Raw genomic sequence first — 15,432 nt, 5'->3', positions numbered from 1 at the left:
TCACATCTGTTTGCTTGACGAGGGTACATGTTTCACATATGTTTTGCTTGACAAGTGAGGTACGCGTTTCACATCTTTTTTGCTGACAAGTGAGGTACATGTTTCACATCTGTTTGCTTGACAAGTGAGGTACGTGTTCCACATCGTTTCTCCTGACCAGTGAGGTACATGTTTCACATCTGTTTTGCTTGACAAGGGTACAAGACATAGTAACAAGACATAGTAACAAGTCACAGTTTCAAGACATAAAAAGGTACCCCAAACGGAAAATTGACTTCGAATAAATTCCAACCACATTCTGCAAACAAATCTATTTTGGTTCTACGTTAGCCTGCACTGTGAAATTACTGTCGTTATGCATCCTTTCAGATCCCCGTTTCGCTATATAATCTTTTCAAGAAAAAATCTACAACGGGTATGGTGATTTCCTACGATTTGAAGTACCTCTCAATACCAACATCGCATAAAGTAGTCGCACCCAGACATTTTTATTTCAACCATAACTCCTGTGCTCCTCCGCTGGGGTGTGATTACCGCCGGTTCAATACGACTACAGCCATGCCTCTCGAGAAATCAATTCATTTATTTCTCCAGTCGAAAACAAATTCATCAATCAAAGCTTTTAAAAAGCTTTTTTGGGGCCGTCTCTAGTATGCTTGAAATGACCGCATGAGGCCACAGAATGTCAGCTTTCGCAACAAAACTGGTGAAAAAACTGTTAAATCTGCAAGGAAAATTTCCGCTAGCCGCAGTTTCATTAGATCTCGCGCGTTAAACCTCGGTCGGAGCACCTCACTCTTAACAGTTAAAAACGACACTGGTCGGAAACATGCTTTTCTCATGAAATTAACCCCTCTGTGGTTAAAACACCTTTTCTATGCTTTACATGTCCGTATTAACCTCAAAGCTAATTGCAAATATGTGTAACATTGTGTGGTTTGAAAATTGGGTTTAACATATGTGGTAAATACTTATTTATTATGACATCAATTGCTGTCTCATACTGATTTAAAAGGTTAACATATACTTGGGAAAATGAAATGATTCTCCGGATTTGTCCAAAGTAAATCTTTATTTTTGACATCATACATTACTTTTTTTCTTTCCCTATTTTACGTACGGAACTGGTAGTTTTGCGCATATATAAATCATTCATGTAAATGTCGCGCTGCCTTACGTTATGAGGTAGGTTAAAATGGAGGTTTTATTGTTTCTCGAAGCGGTTGGAAATTAGATCAAGTCGCTGATAATTAAACTTCAGAAAAGTAATAAAGTACAAGTACAATGAAAATTCCCTTTTTGTCAAATTCAAGAAGCGACTTGTTGCGCAATAAACATCGAGTAAAATGGATTAATCAATATAAACATCGAGTCATGCAATGGTTACACAATATACACATCGAGTTATGCAATGGTTGCACACAATAAACATCGGGTCAGATAACGGTTGCACACAATAAACATTGGGTCATACAATAGTTACACAATATAAACATCGGTCATACACTGGCTATACAATATACACATAAAGTCATGCAACGGTTATCCACTGTAAACATCGGGTCATACAATGATTTTACAATATAAACATCGGTCATACACTGGCTATACAATATACACATCGGGTCATGCAATGGATATACAATATATACATCGGGTCAATGAATGGTCATACAAATATAAAAATCGGGTCACACAATGGTTATACAATATAAACATCGGGTCATGCAATAGTCATACAAATATAAACAGGTCATGAAAGGTTATACAAATATAAACATGGGATCATAAATGGTTACAAAATAATAACATCGGGTCATAAATGGTTACACACTTTTAACATCGGGTCATTCAATAGTAACAATATATAAATCGTGTCATGCAATGGCCACACAATATACACATCGGGTCATACAATGGTTATACAATACAATCCAGCTATTCAATAATTATACATTTAATAAAACATGGTCATACAATATACACATATATAACATAAACATCGACAAAACGTTATAGAAGATAAATACATGTTCATTACACACAACTAATACCTTAGAAAAGATAAATACATGTTCATTATACACGACAAATACCTTAGAAAAGATAAATACATGTTCATTATACACGACTAATACCTTTGAAAAGATAAATACATGTTCATTATACACGACTATGACCTTAGAAAAGATAAATGTATGTTCATAATGTACGTTACACATTCCAGATAAATGCATGTTCATTATATGTGGCAAATACATTATAGAAGATAAATGCATGTTCATTATATGTGGCAAATACATTATAGAAGATAAATGCATGTTCATTATATGTGGCAAATACATTATAGAAGATAAATGCATGTTCATCCTATGTGGCAAATACATTATAGAAGATAAATGCATGTTCATCCTATGTGGCAAATACATTATAGAAGATAAATGCATGTTCATTATATGTGGCAAATACATTATAGAAGATAAATGCATGTTCATCCTATGTGGCAAATACATTATAGAAGATAAATGCATGTTCATCCTATGTGGCAAATACATTATAGAAGATAAATGCATGTTCATTATATGTGGCAAATACATTATAGAAGATAAATGCATGTTCATCCTATGTGGCAAATACATTATAGAAGATAAATGCATGTTCATCCTATGTGGCAAATACATTATAGAAGATAAATGCTTGTTCATTATATGTGGCAAATACATTATAGAAGATAAATGCATGTTCATTATAGGAGGCAAATACATTATAGAAGATAAATGCATGTTCATCATATGTGGCAAAAAAATTATAGAAGATAAATGCATGTTCATTATAGGAGGCAAATACATTATAGAAGATAAATGCATGTTCATTATATGTGGCAAAAAAATTATAGAAGATAAATGCATGTTCATTATAGGAGGCAAATACATTATAGAAGATAAATGCATGTTCATTATATGTGGCAAATACATTATAGAAGATAAATGCATGTTCATATATACTATTAGATTATCATTATATAGGTTCACTATTCTGGACAAATACGTCGAAGAAGATAAAAACATATTCGTTATATATAAGCAAATACATCAAAGAAGATACATACATGTTTTTTTATACACGACAAATGCATTATAGATGATATATAGAGCACATGTTAAACAATATGACATACATTATAGAAGATAAATATATGTTCACTGAATATGACAACTACATTCTTTAACGCCGCATTCAGCAGTATTCCAGCTATTTGATTGCGATCTGTAAATAATCGAGTCTGGACCAGAGAATGCAGTGATTGACATCATGAGCATCGATCTACTCAATTGGGATACGATGACATTCCTCCAGCAAAACAGCAAGTCTGACCACCCGGTCCCGTTAGTCGCCTTTTACGACAAATACTGTCGCCTCAGCATTGGTTGCTGAAGACCAATTTTTATCCGGATCTTCATGGGATATGACAAATATAACAAATGCAGTATGGAAGGTAAATATGTGCTAATTTACCTGACAAATACGTTTTAGAAAATATATAATTCATCATGCATGCCAAATAGATTATAGAAGATAAATCTGAGTAGTATATCTATGACCTATTACCAGTAGTGTTTCCAATATTAAATGCAATGTACGCCTGTATAGGAAGAGATTAAATAACGACTTCGTGTTCTACAACACACGAGCTAGCAATGATATATTAATTAATACTCTGTTCCAGCTTTGCAAAGAAAAGGATAAAACGTATCACATTCTTACGAATTGCTATTCCGGACCTTCAGACCATGTTACGTATCCTAGAACAACAACAACAACAACAACAACAACGGATATGACAAGGCGTTTCAACTTCTATATGAGGTTAAGTCGATGATGTGTTTTGTCAGAGGAAACTCTGAGTGATACACGTGATACAAGTGATACAAGTGATACAAGCAGTGGCTGGTACAGAGACTACTTTCCCGAGGCAGAGAGCAAAGCCGTGCCAATGACCTACGTCGCCAAGGGGCATAACTCTAAGCTACTGATCTCTGCAGATCAAGCTTGCTGCAGCTGGGTTGTTGTTGAGACGTGGGCGTTCTCCCTAATTGGAGACACTAATAAACAGTGAACATTTTTTCCGAAAGGAAGACGTATCTGCCTTGGGAGCGCTCCTCTGTCCACTTCATAAAATATAAAAAGAAACGCTTTTCCTCATACGGCAATTTGTATAGCGATGCGTAGGTGTGGCCCGCGTTATAACAATGTTACATCCTTGTAGATCCACAAATATACATCACAGGACTATTTCTATAAAGGGCATAAAGCGTGAGGTGAAACATGTTTGTAGCAGGATTGGGCTCCATATACAGGGATGGTGGTGGGGGCGGTTTATGGCCATGACCATCGGGGGGGGGGGGGTCGGCCCGGGAGCGCCAAGTTTGATATTTTAGGAGGAAAACACCTCTTGGCTTTCCCGGGACCAGTAAGGGCTCAGACACGGTTCACTGACACGGGATTGACGCGGTTACCGGCACATAAGCCATCAGGGAAGTATGTGCCCGTATGGTTTTCTGCTGTTTGGCCACATTTTCAGACAAACAACTGCAGAGGACAATTCATTGCGTTTTATTCATACAGGGAATCGAACCAGGATTCAATGCATACCGGGTGAACACCTCATCCTCTGGCTTACCCATCTTCCAAACAAGGGAATGGGTTGTCCTGAAGCGGCTAAGCCTTGTCTGAGCTGCCTGGATTGCTGTTCGCGAAAACACAAAACACAACGTTGCGAATAATTGCACATCACGTGATGCGTCAAGTGGGTTCGATTTAAAGATCCAGATACAATTAGGAAGGTTTTGCACCAGCCTCGAATTTAACACGTCTTCACTTAGAGAGACACATATCGCCGCTGCCACTTACAGTAATTTCGGAGGGCAATGTCTTTTTAGATTTTTAAAAAATAAAAACAGGTGAAATGATCAGCTATCTATTTCACCCTCCAATCAATCACCCATGGAATATCTGCGAAAACGTCGAACATAATACCACGCAATTTCTTTTTTTGCTAAAATCACTTTTATTACAATCTCAAATTCTCAATATAATTTAATTGTAGCCTTAAGGGTTAATCCTTCTCCGTGCGGATGTCGACCCTAGTCGCCTGAAAAGTGGCTCAGATCGATGCCACCTACATATTATAGCCCGACAAAAGCTTCTCGAATATGAGCGAATTTAATCCGAGTCCGTCGTGCATCGATTCGTCTAAGCACTGGCTAGTGTCTGACTGGACTGCTCCCAGAGAGACAAGGCGTTCGACGTATGACACCAAAGGGTCAGCGCGCTATTTATCACGCTGTCCGCGCGGTCTCAGCTGTTTCATCATCGTACGACTAAGTGGCATATTGCTAGACACACGGTAATGCAGGAGATAATATATATGTAAAACTGGAGCATAATGCTCCCATTCGGCAGACAAGAAGGGATGTTATGTTATAGCACTGGATAAACACTCAAAACTCATTCGGTATATAGTTTTTGGAACTACCTCGTAGGATTTTCATCAAGATCGTTTGGATGAATGTATTTCTAACATGGCCATTTATACAGAGTAGATACCTGCATGTATGTATATGTATTGATCATCTCACGAATTTCAGGAGAAGCGACTCTAGAACATTCCAGACTAGTATGAACTTCAAAACACTTGCAAAAAATCTGATTTGCAATGGGAATAATATTTCTTCTCGTCTTGCTTTTTCGCATATTTGGATGATGATAGTTCGTATTTCTTAATTTTTTTTATTTCAAACGGTGAGCAAGCAGTTAACACTAGGCCATCATTAGCCATTGGTGCGCCAGCAAATGTACAGGGATTCCGAGTTGGATCCCCCGCAACGTATTGTTGTTGCGACACGATGGATCGAGTGGTCAGGCTCGGTGACTTGGTTAAAGGTCATCGTACCACGAGGGACGTTGTTCATAATACGAATCACTAGTTTGTCTGGTCCAGATTTAATTATTTACCGGCCGCCGTCATATAACTGGAATACTGCTGATTGCGGCGTTAAAGAAACTGTACGATGGATTTCTATGATCACATGTTATTGCTCAAGCACAGCTATCCTTTGCTTGTTTGGAACTTAAATAAATGAAAGTATGCAATGAAGTACAGTAGCTATTATAATCTTGCACTTTACTGTTTATATTCTTCAAAAAAATAAAATTATAATAAAAATACCAGATGGGCAATTATATCAGGGAACACATTGTACGACTCAAGGAATAGTTTCTAAAAAATATTTCATGCCATCGTGTATGTAATTCAAAACATTTGAAAACGAATTTTTGTTCCTGAATTTGTAGGTTCGGATTTTGTACGGTAAAAACCTGGGCTTTTCGTTCTGTAAGATTGAAAAACGTCCGGACTTTAAGTGAAGAGTTGTCTTTCCTTCTCTAAATTATGCTGTCCTGTGTTCTTGCGAGTTTGAATATAGTGTTCTGCCTTATGTGAAAAAAGGTTAAACATTTGACCTGGACAAGTTTGTTTCAGATGGAAAACATATTTTTAACGTCAACTGGTACATTTATTCCAGATTCATGAATATAGCCGTTTATGATGCCATGAATCTCTGAAATAAATATGATTTGAAAATTGTGAATTGTATTTTTGTTCCGAAGATGCTGTAGTTATAAATATGAAGAAAAGTCAACATGTGATTTTCAGCCATAAGGTCCCTAATCTCATGTTTGGTCACAAATAAGTTTGGACTGGGAGGCTGAAATCCCTCTTTTTTCCCATGTCTTGCAAAGCTGAAGACTTAATCAGTGAGATTCTCCCGAATCCGTTGTAATATCTGTAGATGTCAGACTGAGGACCAGCAGTGACAGGCGTGGAATCAACACTCCTTCCACACAACAGGCGGCTAACAGGCTCCCCTTTCAAGACAATTGACAGCTAGTATCCCGAATGAACCAGAAAATCCAAGTAGGTTTAACATTGATCAAGTTATGTTTACGATTATATTAGTAAATAAGGGTTACTCACCCACACTCCACTTTGAGGCTTATAGATGGTTATGTGAGAACTTGGAGGCCGTTGGCGCCCCGTCAGGTGAGGGCCACGTATTGATGAGCCCTTCACGGCCCCTTCATTGTGGTTCTGTTTGAAAGAGTCTCAGATTTAGCATTCGGTTTGGCGTTGGGCAGAACCGTTCAGTACAAAGCACGTAGAACTTTATTTTTTGTTTGTTTGTTTGTTCTTTAACGCCGCATTCAGCAATATTCCAGCTATATGACGGCGGTTTGTAAATTATCGAGTCTGGACCAGACAATCCAGTGATTGATATCATCAGCATCGATCCACACAATTGGGATACGATGACACGCATCATCCAAGTCAGCGAGCCTGACCACCCATTCCGTTAGTCGCCTCTTTCGACAAGCATATTCGCCTTTTACGACAAGCATTGTCGCCTTTTACGGCAAGTATGGGTTGCCGAAGACCTATTCTACACCGGATCTTCACAGGTCGAAGAACTTTATTGATACGTTGAAACAAATGATCTGTATCATCTGATTACAAGTTTTCCAGATTTTGGAATTCGATTCCGCTGAAATGGTACTGTCAAAAATACATTCTTTTCGTTTATTTAAGTTACAGGGTGAATGCCGCTAAAATAGCTTGAATTCGAGACAAGCATTTTTGGATGTAGTACCACGAAATTGCAGCCTAGTTTGGCAAGGGTGGAAACTGGACTTTTACAGTCAGTTAACTCCCTTGCCTCAGGAGGATGGCCGCAGCGTTGACAGTATTATCTTATCTTACAACCACTCTTACTCGGCATAAGCAGTTCCTGATGGCGTTGTTTGAATAGAAAGTAAATAGAAACGCGATTCCTGTCGCAAGAAGCAACGATGCATGCGACAAAAGATTACATATAGTTGCAGGTCCAATTTAAATTGCCAACTGACGTGATTATAGTGGGATAAACTCCTGCCTCTGCGTAAGACACAGAGCTGCTGAAAAAGTACGCGTTGCCTCAAATTCTATACATGATGCCACGGGCAGGTTTCTTCGTCTTCTTCATCCCCGCTTCCAGTAATTAGATATTAAGTAATAAAAACCTTACTGGAGCTTCTTTGTCATTCAATACTGACTTGACAATGATCTGATGTTGGGTTCTACATTGATAATGCACTTGCGTAAGTACTACTAGTATTTGCAAGTTGTTCTGTGGCATGTGTTGTACAAAAAGTGTGCGTTTCCGCGAGCATAATCACACATTTGTTTTCTGAACATGAGTTTCGTTCTTTCATTGACTTTCTTTCAACATCTGAACATGCTTGATCTCTTGGTTTAAGATATTCGAAACGTGATTAGGTTTTTGAATGTTGATTAAATGGCAACAAGATATCTCATGTTTTTTGTATTAAAATGATTGGTGAGATGAAAGAACTGTTTCCTGTTATATGATTACACGTTTGTGATCGATTGATTGGTTTGTAGTTTTAGTTTACACTAATCCAGTGTCTGATACGAACGAAGGCATTACAAATGTGTAATTCAATTTCTTATGCTTAAATAAAAAGTAAAATATATTTTCAAGGCGGTATAAGAGGAAGAAAATGTAATTATATCAAAGTTTCAGGGTAAACGAATGGTCAGGTCGTCAAAGGCGCCGTAATTATCTGTGCAACCTGAGTCACCTCCCTTATGCGTGTCAGTATCCGATCAACCAAATAACAATCAGATATGGAACTCCAATACAACTCTGTGCGTGAAGGTGTGGCATCGAAGTAAAACATCGTTTTTTAGGGGGAGGACCATCTCCGTGGTCTTGTGGTAGGTCGGGGGTTCGGTCCCCGGCCGCGTCATATTAAAAAACCCGTTGAAAGATGTACTTGTTGTTACCCTGTCTGGCGCTTGCATTAAGGGGCTAAAACAAGGACTGGACGGCTCGGAGTCAGTATACTGTGTCTGAGCGGGGTATTCCTGTTAAACTGCGACATGGTATCTCAGCGGGCTAGCATTATAAAATCGCCATTAGTCCGGACCGGTATAAGCAGCCACACACAAACGTGCATTCGCGTCGCTATTTAAGTGCAATAATCTTGAGCGTGACGTTACACCCTATTTCACCTCACCTGTTTAATGAGATGGACGATCTGATAAGTCAGGGTTCGACTCCAAGATACACTGTGATGGTTATTATTGGTTTGTCTACACCATACCCGCCCTTGTAGGTTTCACTTACCTCACCCACTAACCCACAATTGGATTTTGTTCTTATTCTGCTGAAATATTAAATAATGACACCATATTTATAAACCTCGACTTTTGTGAGTGTGTTCGTCGGTTCGCTTTTTAAAGAAATTCATTTTGCAGAGTTTCGTTCCTTAGGCCTGCCTCAATGCTACGATCGTTTCTCGGCTTGTCACAGCCGTTCTCGTGGGTTTCAAATGGCAAACGTCTGAGACGTGCATCTCTTTGATCTGTCCTCCTGCATAAGTGAGTGAGTATAGTTTTACGCCGCTTTTAGCAATATCACGGTGGGGGACACCAGAAATGGGCTTCACACATTTTACCCATGTCGGGAATCGAACCCGGGTCTTCGGCGTGATGAGCGAACGCTTTAACCACTAGGCTACCAGACCGCCCCCCTCCTGCATGAAGCTGACACGCCGTGATGTAACTGAAATATTGTTCAAAGCGGCGTTAAACTCACTCACTCGCTAGGACATCTTCACTATTGCTGCGTGTCATCGAAGGGCTCTTGCTATGTTTCTACTAAGAAAATAAATTATCCCCGAAAATTCTGGAGAAAAACAATTATGCGTCATAAGTTGGAAAAATAAATAGAAATTGTAAGCCACAAAATGACATTGTTGCAATGTGTTTTTTAGAAGAAAAAATATTTTGGCTCAGTTTTAATTAAAAAGGTTTCAAAATATAGCATACACAAAGAGCACCATTATCACCCCGCCAATGTATCAGTGTGGACTCGATTTTCATTCTCAGCTCCCCGTGAGGCACTAGGTTAACGGTCACATTACCATCTCTTCATACCGGCTGCCCATTCACTGCTTGGCGAACAGAGGCATATTTGCCTCTGTCAAGGAGTCAAGTTGCCGAACACGGCCCATCCACCGACTCTCCGCCACCAGCTTAACTTCAACTAGATTTGTGACCTGCGCCCTTTGCACAGGGCCACGTGGTACCAAATACATCTGTTTTAAGGACCAGGCATATAAACAACTTGCCAAAACGCAACCTAGGGAAGATCCCGTCTGTTATCAGTTTCCTGACGTGAGTAATTAGTCGACTTTACTGCAGTCAAATCTAAACGACGCCTGGGGGGCCGGATTACAACGCCGCCTAAAATTTCAGTTCATTTGGTAAAGTCTGAACCAATATTTAAAGCCCATGGGAGGTAAGGCAAAGAAGATGTCATTTGGTGCGGCGAAACAATGGACACACCACTGAGGCCCACAGATAAATGTCAATTCAATGCCTTCCAAATGAAGGAACATTTGTCTAATTAAGATTAAAGAAAACTGGTTTTTCTGCGTTTCGTGCGAGTCCGTTCAAGATGAGATTTTGTTAATAAATCTAATTGGACATGATTGCATAAGACACGTGAAAACAGGCGCTCTTGGGCCATGATCAATAGACTATGTTTGAAGGGCAGTTTCAATGACGTCATGATCAGATCTATTATGCATTACTTAATTTTCCAACCTAAATGGACCTTATGTTGGGATTACTCACTGCTGGGGAAATGAAAAAACGACCACATGGCGTTAACAAGTCAGTTTCAGTAGGTCAAGAGATGCAGGCATCCTATAATGAAGAATCCCATACTAAGAAGGATTCCCAATATGCTCTTAAAGCCAATTCCCAAACCTCTCCAAAATGTGTTTGCGTGTTTGTTAAAATTCTTCTTTTCCAATGGCGCAATTAAAGCAGACTCAGGCTCGCATGAAATCGATCGTTCTCGTCTTTGGTTGGTAGCCATTAGAGTTTTGTAGAAATGATCTTTGACCTTTCTGTAAACACATGCAGCCCTTAACTTCGCGATTAATTCCCATCTTTCAAGTTTTTGTCAAGTTTCCGTTTTGAAATTATAGACTTTGTCGGGTTTGCTTTCTGTTGGCATGTTGTAATATGTACCTTTTCGCTTCTCAGTGTTTGCACGCTCTGGGATAAGGTAATCATCTCCACAATGCGCATCTCCAGATTCCATCAGTGGTTGTAACGTAATGTAAGGAGTTACTTCCCTTGAAAGATGCTTCTTTCTCAAGAAAATGCTGCAATAAATAATTTGACCTCAGGATTAACACACACAAATAAGTGTCCATTGGACCCGATGGGCGTCCTAAAAGTGTGTTCCTGTCCACTCCATCAATGCCCAGGTTTCTCCTTTCGGACGGAAAATGGTGCTTTGAAGAAAAAATGGTATGCCCCCAACAAGAATCCCAAATAGTATGTTGTCAGTCGATGAGTCATTCGTCATGGATCTGTTTACATAGAATATACACCCGAAAAGGGTGAATGGATGAATGAATGATTGAATGAATGAATGAATGAACGCAGTCAGCTGTATCACTGCGGCCTTCTTTGAGCGACGGCATGATCTACGTTCCGCGCCGTAAGAGTACGATGAGATGCAACAGAGCCAGGCCAACCTACCAATCTTAGTCGATTCTGACGACAGAAATGGGTTCTTGTGGACCAATTCTTCATATGGCCCTAACACGAGAACCCATGAACATCCCATTGAGAATATGTCTTAAACAACCCTTGCTTGTCGTAAAAAGGCGACCAATGGGATCGGGTGGTCAGGCTCGTTGACTTGGTTGATGCATGCCATCGTATCCCAAACACTGGATTGTCTGGTCCAGACCTTATTATTTACAGACCGCTGTCATAAAGCTGGAATACGTCTGAGTGCGACGTTACAAAATGAAACAAAAACAAAAAACAAATCTTAACACTAGCTTCCGGGACTCAGTATGTGATTTGTGTCAGATAACAAAAGTCTGCTCGTCCAATAAGCCATGCCGGTTTTGGTGGCGCATTGGTTGACCGTTCGCCCACCTGACAACAGATCCGTGTTCGATTCTCTACCGCTACAACATCCTTAGGCTCCATCCCCGACATATTAGGTCCCCACTACAGCATAAATAACAGTGTGATGCAGATGAGGTGGTGATAACTGATTGTCTGCCATCTTGCATTTTGGAATCATATTACATATATTTTAAAGAAAAATATTCATAACCTAAATGTTAGTCAATGCTTTTTGGTGATGCCATACTCACTAACTCTTCTAAGAATATGAAAAGAAATAACATCAGCAAGCCGAGAAGAGGAGGAACGCCGTGTTCGCATGGGCTGATTTAAGTGTGTCTCCCGTTATTGAAAATAGAGTAAATTCAAAACCTGATTAAACTTCGCAAGACTTATCTGTCGTCCTTCCCAGCCTACGGCAGGACATCATCATGCTCACAGTGTCGGAATCAAGAAAACCTAAAAAGCGCTAATCTGAAGGGGCGGAATCGATCGGTGAGCCAGCAAATGTGCTGAAACGGCAGAACGTCGTGGATTCATCGCCAACACGACTCCCGACAAATATGTCACCAAGGATTTTAAAAATGTTGCTCTCAATTCCATTTTCAAGTTTTGAAGAGATTCGTAGCTGATGGCCGGGGACTGTTTGTTCGGTAACCCTTCCATCCAACCAATCGGGAGGGATTAGGACTCCGGTTTCACATAGGTGATCCTCGTGTTGGGTCTGTAAATATTTTGTCAAAACGAAAATTTCTCTAGGCAATTGTTTAAAGTGTGATATCGACGTTTCGTCTTGGTTTTTATTCAAACTACGACTAATTACTGTCGCTGTGTTGAAATTTGACCAGTGATTGTAAATACTCAATTATTTTTTTTAAGCCCACTGGTCAGTGTAAAGTTTAACGGAGCCAAACGGTTTTGAATTAATTTCCTCTACACATGCTGTTTTTGTGAATGTAGGTCCTTTAGGGGTGTGAGTAATTCAGCGCGAATAGAACAGATGTGAGGTGTCTGTTACATCTGACCCACACAAAGCCAATCTCATTGATGTCTGAGACCGAGGTGGATTTCATCCGAGTTGACCCGTGGCAAAACAGATAAATTTTCCTCATTGTGTTGACAAACCCAAAAGTATTAGTGTAGCAAATGAAGGGAAACTGCTTACCTTTTACAGCTGAAAAGACACATTGCCTTGTTGCTGGGCTGGGGTACTCTACGTATCGTGATGCATGGATGACAATACGAAACTGTCTCGACACGCAGTAACATTAAAAGTGCCTTTGCGAGTATTTCAGTTTACTGCCGCAATGAACAGTATTTCAGTAATATCACGGCATGTCAGCTTGACATGGTAGGAAAACAAAAAGTGATGCAGGTCTGAAACGTTTACCACTCTGGTGAAACCCGCTATCACGGATTGGTTTTGCCACCCTTGAAACAGGAGCGCAAAAGTGGGATTCGAACCCTCTATCATTGGTTGTGGCACGCCAAAGGGACGCAGTTCTACACAGCCACCTTGGCCATGGTTCCCCTGATAGCATGATATTGCGTCACGCGGCTTTAATTAATTAAATCCCACTTTGATTAGCCCTTTTATAATGAAACCAGAAAGTGCCATCATATTTTTACTGATGTCAACTGACAATGTTTCATATCTTCACTGATGTCTACTTACAATGTTTCATATTTGCACTGATGTCTACTTACAATATTTCATATTTTCACTGATGTCTACTTACAGTATTTCATATTTTCACTGATGTCTACTTACAATGTATCATATTTTCACTGATGTCTACTTACAATATTTCATATCTTCACTGATGTCTACTTACAGTATTTCATATTTTCACTGATGTCTACTTACAATGTATCATATTTTCACTGATGTCTACTTACAGTGTTTCATATTTTCACTGGTGTCTACTTACAATGTTTCATATTTTCACTGGTGTCTACTTACAATGTTTCATATTTTCACTGGTGTCTACTTACAATGTTTCATATTTTCACTGATGGCTACTTACAGTGTTTCATATTTTCACTGGTGTCTACTTACAATGTTTCATATTTTCACTGGTGTCTACTTACAATGTTTCATATTTTCACTGATGTCTACTAACAATGTTTTATTTGTCAGTAACGATTACCATTGCAATTGGATGACAAGATAAGTGTACGATTGGTACAACAATGGTTTGAATTGCACTGTACTTTTCCAAGGGTGTTAGATATGTAGACAAATACCAGCTTCGAGATAAAGGTAGTAAAGTCAAAATTGGGCCCGGGTCCAAGGTTCGAGATACCGCGATTTCTATCTCGAATACAGGAAAAGCGGACACATTTACATATAATTATATTGTGAGGCGGTCGGGACCGGAGAATAGATTCTGGATATCGGTTCATTCGAGACATCGAGGTTTGACTGAGAGTAAGTAAGTTGGATCTTACTTCACATGGAACTGAAGTCTTGTTTGTTTCCGAACATAATTGTGCTTCAGTTAATCAGTTAAAATTCTTAAAAAAATCCCTTTTTACATCGCAGAGGTGTTTGCGTCGTAGGTGTAGAAACAGTGCCAAGATGGTTCTTATTAAACATTTATGTATCCAAATCTATGGCATAAATCGATTTATATAATGGCATGCATTAGTGCCTTGACACATGAAAGCAACATGTGCCACGATAACGCTAGGACATATTGACGTTAGCGTCTGTGAGCGGAAGCTCTCGTCTCTTGCATGTCTTCCATGTTTAAGTTATTTAACATTTTATTCAATTCAAAGCTGAGACTTAACAGGACGTTATCAAACCGAGTCATCAAATTTAACCGTCATTAATGCAAAGTGTGCTTTTCATTTAAAATTCACGTCAGAACCACTATGTCCATTTTCGGACTATTGCTTTCACAAAGTCATCACTGACTCTCATCTCAAAACCCAACAGATAAAACTTCCTCACAATCTCAGGCTCTATGATTACGTTCAGTTTGGTGTATGTTACACTGAACACCGTTAACTTCCGTTGACTTAACATGTAAAGAGACGGGACAATGATCTTCCGTTAACTTCCGCTCCCTGATCTTGACATGTCAAGAGACGGGACAATGATCTTCCGTTAACTTCCGTTGACTTAACATGTAAAGAGACGGGACAATGATCTTCCGTTAACTTCCGCTCCCTGATCTTGACATGTCAAGAGACGGGACAATGATCTTCCGTTAACTTCCGTTGACTTTACATGTCAAGAGACAGGACAATGATATTCCGTTAACTTCCGCTCCCTGAACCTGACATGTAAAGAGACGGGACAATGATCTTCCGTTAACTTCCGTTGACTTAACATGTCAAGAGACAGGACAATGATATTCCGT

Source organism: Haliotis rufescens, unplaced genomic scaffold (genome assembly GCF_023055435.1).
Source record: "Haliotis rufescens isolate VD_foot unplaced genomic scaffold, xgHalRufe1.0.p SCAF_13, whole genome shotgun sequence".
NCBI lineage: Eukaryota > Metazoa > Mollusca > Gastropoda > Lepetellida > Haliotidae > Haliotis > Haliotis rufescens.
The sequence above is the reverse complement of the archived record's forward strand: the minus strand, read 5'-3'. Positions refer to the sequence as shown.